The 6,511-nt window shown below is 38.6% G+C and overlaps 1 protein-coding gene across 4 annotated transcripts in view; it reads left to right on the top strand.

Moving 5' to 3' along the window:
* The window catches only part of filip1l (filamin A interacting protein 1-like), a 74,414-nt gene that overhangs the window by 56,425 nt on the left and 11,478 nt on the right, over window positions 1-6,511 (top strand). Inside the window, exon 1 of one of the 4 annotated variants that reach the window (XM_034864204.1) lies at window positions 3,104-3,250. The exons of the other annotated variants lie outside the window; for them this stretch is intronic. The gene's annotated coding sequence lies outside the window, so the exon portion shown is untranslated. Of the gene's footprint in view, window positions 1-3,103; window positions 3,251-6,511 lie in introns of those variants that run through there. 4 annotated transcript variants of the gene reach the window in all.

The raw sequence follows: 6,511 nt of genomic DNA, 5'->3' as shown, positions 1-6,511 counted from the left end.
TTCCCTGTAGATGTAAAAGCGCTTTGAGCAGTTGTTAAGACTGGAAAAGCGCTATATAAATACAGCACATTTACATACATTCCTTTAATTTTAGTCTAAATAATTCCTAATTACTGCTTTTCTAACTCAAACATTAGGTGTAATTTACTGTAAATGAGGTTTACTAACCATAAATTCCAAAAATAACTGTAAAAGTAAAGTTAATAAATTAGTTTTATGTAGTGTTAAACATCAAAAACAGGGACAAAATCATAAGAAAATAGTTAAAAACATCGATAAAAGGCCTCAAGTGTTAAAAAAGGGACAAAAACACCTGAAAATAATGTAAAACATTGATGAAAAACGTGCTCGAAAGTGTTTTTCAGTTTTGACGGGAAGACAACACAAGGGTTAAATGACAAGTTTAAGACTTGCAGCATTCTCCAAACAAAATCATATTTGATGTGTTTGCACAGGCAACATGGCAAGTTCCTAAACGAAAAATGCTATATTTGGCTTCTCTTGGCCCTGTGTGAACAAGCTGGCCATCCAAGCTTAAAGAACGTTGTGATTAATTGCTAGTTTTTACATAAGTCGCCTGGCCACATGTTTCCAGTTTACCTCTTTTTAGGAATTTGCGAGTCGTGTCTGGCTCCTGCTGCGACTCACGAAAGCTGCTCCATCTGCCACTAAACAACTTCAAGTCCCAGTGTGTACGCTGGCATTGTCGTATTCCTCAACATTTGGAGAACACCTAATTAAGTTTTGCTTGGAGGACACTGTTGGCCAGAGAAGGAGGCTTACTGTTTCACATTTCTGCACTTGAATCTGTCAAGAAGTGTGTGAAGATGGTTAGTAGAGCCTGGTTTCCCATCCTTATTATATGGCTGATGTTGGATAACATCCTGTAAAGCTGGAAGTTAATGACAGCGCAGAAGGGGACAACAAGGGACTTCTAATTGTGTTGCGTAGCTTTTGGCAAATGTTCAGTTGAGTCATGAAGCCAAGTGCAACTTTAAATAAATCCAGCAAATCCATCACGTCCATCAGCGTAGTTGGTCCTATCGTAACTTTTAGAAACAGTGACCTCAGCCACTGTGAAGCCATGATAACATTTTAATTTAGTTGACATGAGGCAGGAAGAGTCTTGCCATTGTTATTTGCTAGCATGGCTGGGATTGGTTAGAATTGAACATAATGCCTGGACGCACACAGTGACAGAACACCGTTTTTATCGACTGATGTGTTTATGTGACTAATTTGCTGTCTCATTGCATGTCAGGTGACATGATCCTGCTGCTCTTGAGCTGTGTTTTTCAGAAAATAACGACTTGGGTTGACCATATGTTTCCACACCATGCAATGCTACAGGTCCCATTGTTTCAATAAACAGGGCACATTTTTCTCATAACAATAAAAACACTTGACAGCTAAGCAATAACCTCACTATAAAATGTGCTCCCGTCACAATAGGTTAATACTTCGAAAAGATGGATTTAGTCACCAGCTATGGCCTGAGAATTTAATAATGAAAACAAAGACGTTGTACCACTGAAACAGAGCAATGAGTTCTGGTTAAAGCTATGAAAATCCATTATTGTGTTTGTGGAGCCACTTTTACACCCACAGGTGTTAACTACCCAGCCCTTGCCTCAGATATACTCACAGTGTTGGCTGTAAGATGATCTCTATACCAGTAGTGGAAAGTAAAGTCAATGCACCCAAGTGCAATGTGCTGAAAGTTGTACACTTTGGTATTTGCATGGATATAGAGATTTGAATTAAATTCAATTTTTGATTTACCTTAGAACAACGCCAGGTTATCTGTTTCCTTTTGTTTGCAGTGTTTGTGCTAAACTAGCTTTCTCCCAGGTGTAGATTCAAATTTACCGTGGTATCAATGTTCTCATCTCACTGTTGGTTAGAGACACTAAATAGCTCATAAAAGGGACCTTTTTGCATGAGGTCCTTTTATTTTTTAGACACTTAAATATAATAATAATATATATTACAATTATACTTTTATGCATACTGTACTTTTATGATGCATACTAACATAAGTCAATGTAAATAATGGTACGAATGAGAGCAGGACCACAGTAAAAGGCCTTTTCAACGGACCTGGATCTGATGCTGGGTAGACAACCTGAGAGGCCCAATGGGGTAGTGATCAGTGACAAAAACTGAAATAAATGGAGCTAAACCATTAAGTGCTTTACAAACTATTAGCCGGATTTTTTATGTGATTCTGTATTGTACCCAGAGCAAATTTAGTGATTTGAGTACCAGAATAATATGTCCAAATTGAGTCCACAATGTGTCCAAATTGTATGTGTACGTGTCTCTGACTGCTGAGTTGGAGGCATCCTACTGATAGTTTGGATAATCCAGCAAATAAAGCGTGACAGTGGTCTAACCTGCTTGAGATGAATGCACGCAGCAGTTTCTCAGAGCCAGTTTGTGAAATGAATGCTCTAAGTTTGGATATATATTTTTAAGTGATTAAATGTTGTTTTAGTGATATTGGGGATGTGATTTTCAAAATTTAGATCAAACCTAATACCAGCGTTTCTGATTTGAGTGATTTCATGGATGTGAATACATCTTTTGTTTATGGTTTTTAGGACCAACCACGTAAATATGTTAGCAATGTTCCTTAGTGAGACTCAGAGGGCGATGCTACTCTCAGGGGTGGGCTGTGAAGAACCATATCACACGTCCAACATACGTGTTACATGCCTTGTCTTGCTCTTCATCATTGGTCTCAGTTACAGATCCCTATCCGAGATTTTTCTTGTAAACTTTGCAAGCCGATAGCTTATGTTGACAAGAGCCAGAAGGAAATGCTGTAGCTCAAACTCCTCGTCTCTCTTCACCTACTGCCCTGCCTCCGGAGCAGGGACGGACCAGGCAGACATTTCACACGTCACATATGTCAAGAAATACCTTTCCCTCTTCTCTGCCACATCCTTTAGTTAAACAGTGACTTTTGGAGACTCGCTGAAACGCTCACACACCACCCAGTTACACATGAGAGCAAGCACACCCCCTTCTTGCGAGCCTCTGCAATGCAAAGCTCCATATAAGGACATGCTGATGATGTAATGGTCCATAGGCAGGGAGCACATCCCTTATTGTTAGGACTGACTGCAGGAATGCCCACATTACAGCTACTAAGAGAGTCAGACACACGCAGAGAGGAAGAGTTGAGGGTCGGGTGTTGTACGGCAAGATAATGAGCTTAGTGAAACCGGGAAAGCCTTTGGCACAGGTAGGCACATTTAAAGTTACTTTAAAACTTTAGTTTTAAGAAAAAACACTTTTAAACGCTTATAAGTGAATCTCTGGATTGGCTTGGAGACGTAAATATGTTAAAAGTATCATAATTGAGTGCTGGTGTTCTAGTGTACTTTGTAATACTCTGTTCCACAGTTTGTGTTTTAACAGTATTTCTTTGGTTTTAGAGTTTTATGCATAGGTAATCTGAATTATTTCATAAACGTTTGAGGATCATGTACTTTAAACAACTGGTCAAATAAGTTGAAAACTCAGCAGAATAATTTTGTTTTCAGAGAAAAAGATCTAAAAATTTCAATAATTTTTGAAATGGTTTAACCTGTATGTCAACAATAGTGGGAACCTTTTTTTTAATGTCTCAAAGCAAGGGACTGTCTCATTTCAAAGTAATATCCCATTTAATTCAGAAACTCCAGAATGTTCTCACATGCGAAGGAGACAACGATTCGTCTGCCATTGCAACCTTGACCAAAGATAAGAACTATTTAGTGAGTAAGGAATCTCAGTTGTGTCAGAATGTGGTGTGGAGCATGTCACATTTCTATCCCTGCAAATTTACTGGGCAGGAATAGGTCAAGGTAACATAATCGGAGAAATACTGACAGTTTAGTTTCGCTTGCACAAGAAACAAAAAAAACAAATGGTACGAGGACCATGTGGCATCCCAGGATTATAGTACACGAAAAAGACAGCATGGCAAACACTACATTAAACATATACTGGGATTATACTACATTTAAATGTAAACTGTCCGTTCATTTTTTTTTGGACAGGACCAAAATATTGAGCATGAAGTATTTTAAGAAATCAATTACTTTTGATTGCTTTTCATTGTCAGATTAATGTATTTCTTGTCTTCCCTGAGGGACGGTGGTTGTTAAAAGTCTTTGTCAAAATGAGAAACTAATGACTTTTACAGCAGATTAAACAGCAGCTGTGTTTTGAGTTAAGAACTATATGTGGTGTTAAAATAGTGAATGGGGCTTTTTACATAGCAACAGTTCCATAATACACATTCAGCATTTTTGCAATACTGTATAATCAATAATGAATAATAATTTATTCATACACAATTCCCCTGTTTTAGGACACCGACATCACATCTAGGGCTCATTTGGTAACACAGCACTCCATTAACTACAAGGAAGTTAATAAATAGAGTTACATATTTCACACATGTTGATTGCACTCTAGGGGCATATCACTTAGCCCGTGTGGACTTTACATTCAGTCTACACACTGCATCCATCAGCGTCCCCCCCCTTCAACCTCAATCACACATGAGGGCATTCGTCCCACCATTCACATGTTAAAGTGGAGGTGGTCATGTGTGTATGTGCCGGATAAATTGGTCCGTGCATACATGACCTAATCACTTGTGGTTAGGAAATGACATATGGAATGTGTAACGCAGCTTTAAGCAGCGGGTGAGCCACAGTTTCCAGCTTCGGGAGCCACGTAAAGAGAGGCAAGCCCTCCGTAAAGCTGTAACGGTGTGGCTAGTTGTGACTCCCTGACTGCTCCTTTTCTTTCTTTTTAATGGTATTTATGCTAGCTTACAATTCAGGGATAGGCAAAAAATATATTTGCAACAAAGCCAGAAACAACCGTCTAGAGTTTGGCACCCTAACCCACCAAATGACTCCGTGCAACCCATTTTTCCATGACACATTAATGACCGGCGGGGGTGGTCATGCATCCACTTTTAGAGGAAACCAGTCTAAATTTGGTGCCTGTTGCAAAGCTTGTACAGGCTGCAGAGTGGGTGGTAAGTTGCATTGTAATGTTGATAGCTATGAAACTGATATGGTAAAAGCTATAAACGATATAAAACATTACGGGGAGGGAAATGTGGACAAATGCTATGAAGATCAGCTGTAATGTTTATGTGTTACCTGAACGCATGTGGCAACTGCTTTTACTGACTTAAACTAAATGGAGAAAGCTGGTTAAAGTATGCTTGGTTGGCCGCCGGCATTAGGTAAGGGTCAGCTGCAGGATAACATGTTTTCACCAAAGGTCACTCCATCTATTGTCCCACCAGCCATGCAGACTTGCGAGTCTGCACTAAATTACATCTAACAAAAAAAAATGGTCCAGCGGTGGCTGTGTTGGCCAAATACTCATTTATGTGTGTGTCCCTGATGAGAAAAAGTTCAGGAACAACTTAACTGGACCGACGTTTCCTTATGTACCACAAAGTACATCGGGAACAGCGTAATAGTCCCATAAAGGGCTAGAAGTGATTTCACTGGTGTGAGGCGAGGGTGTGTTTTGGGCATGTGAGCCATGTAGTTTCCTCTCAAAGGATTTGTCTTTATTGGCACAAAATGCCCTAGCATGCAGTACATGGGATTAATATCCAGATTTTAAAACATAGTTTTCAGTCCTACTAGGGAACAAAGTACATTCCTCTTTCTATTTTGGCTGACGATATCACAAGGAAAACAGCGGGGACTGAGATAAGAGATTGAATAAACAGTGATTAAAGGCGACAAGCTAGTTCGCAAGAGAGATTTCTGCTTGGTTCACTTAGCAACTAAGTGTTTCTACATACACGCTCCATTCAGAGAAAAAAAAGAGGCATTTTTCAAAAAGTTTTGAGATAAAGTTCTTTGCACGACACTTCTTATCCAGAGTCCTTGAAAGTTAAGAGGATTAAAATATTTGAACAACACTTCTGGCAGCCAGTGTATCACAAATTCAACAAAAGCTAGACAGAGAAATAATCTGAGCACCTGGAATACTCAGACCTTAGAATGAAAAGAAGTCTACAAAAACTTTATAGAGGATTTGGGTTTGCTTTACAGGTTCTGTTAAAAACCACAGTTCCTAATATAGCAGCACTGTAACACAAAATGTCAGATATTTTACTTTAGTTAAATGTAACAGTGTAGAAATAATAAAAGTAAAAGTCATGCATATAAGTATCAAAGTATACTTTAGTACGAAAAAGTTTTTTTTATTGAGAATGTATTTTAAACCAATACCATGACCCTAACCTGGTTGATTGACTCATCCTTGTGTGTCAACAGGATATAGTTCACATAAAATTGACAGTTTATAACATAATTCATAATTAAGAATAAAAGTGTATTTGCTTGTTGAAACGTGTTCACGACAAAACCAAACATCTCCTAATCTACACAAACCACACTAAGAACGAATCTTATGAATTTACTCATATTTTATTGTTTGGCTGGAGCTAATTGCAACACATGGATGCAGTTACTTG

This window comes from Etheostoma cragini, chromosome 24 (genome assembly GCF_013103735.1).
Source record: "Etheostoma cragini isolate CJK2018 chromosome 24, CSU_Ecrag_1.0, whole genome shotgun sequence".
In the NCBI taxonomy this organism is placed as follows: domain Eukaryota; kingdom Metazoa; phylum Chordata; class Actinopteri; order Perciformes; family Percidae; genus Etheostoma; species Etheostoma cragini.
This window is presented reverse-complemented; position numbering and strand designations above follow the sequence as displayed.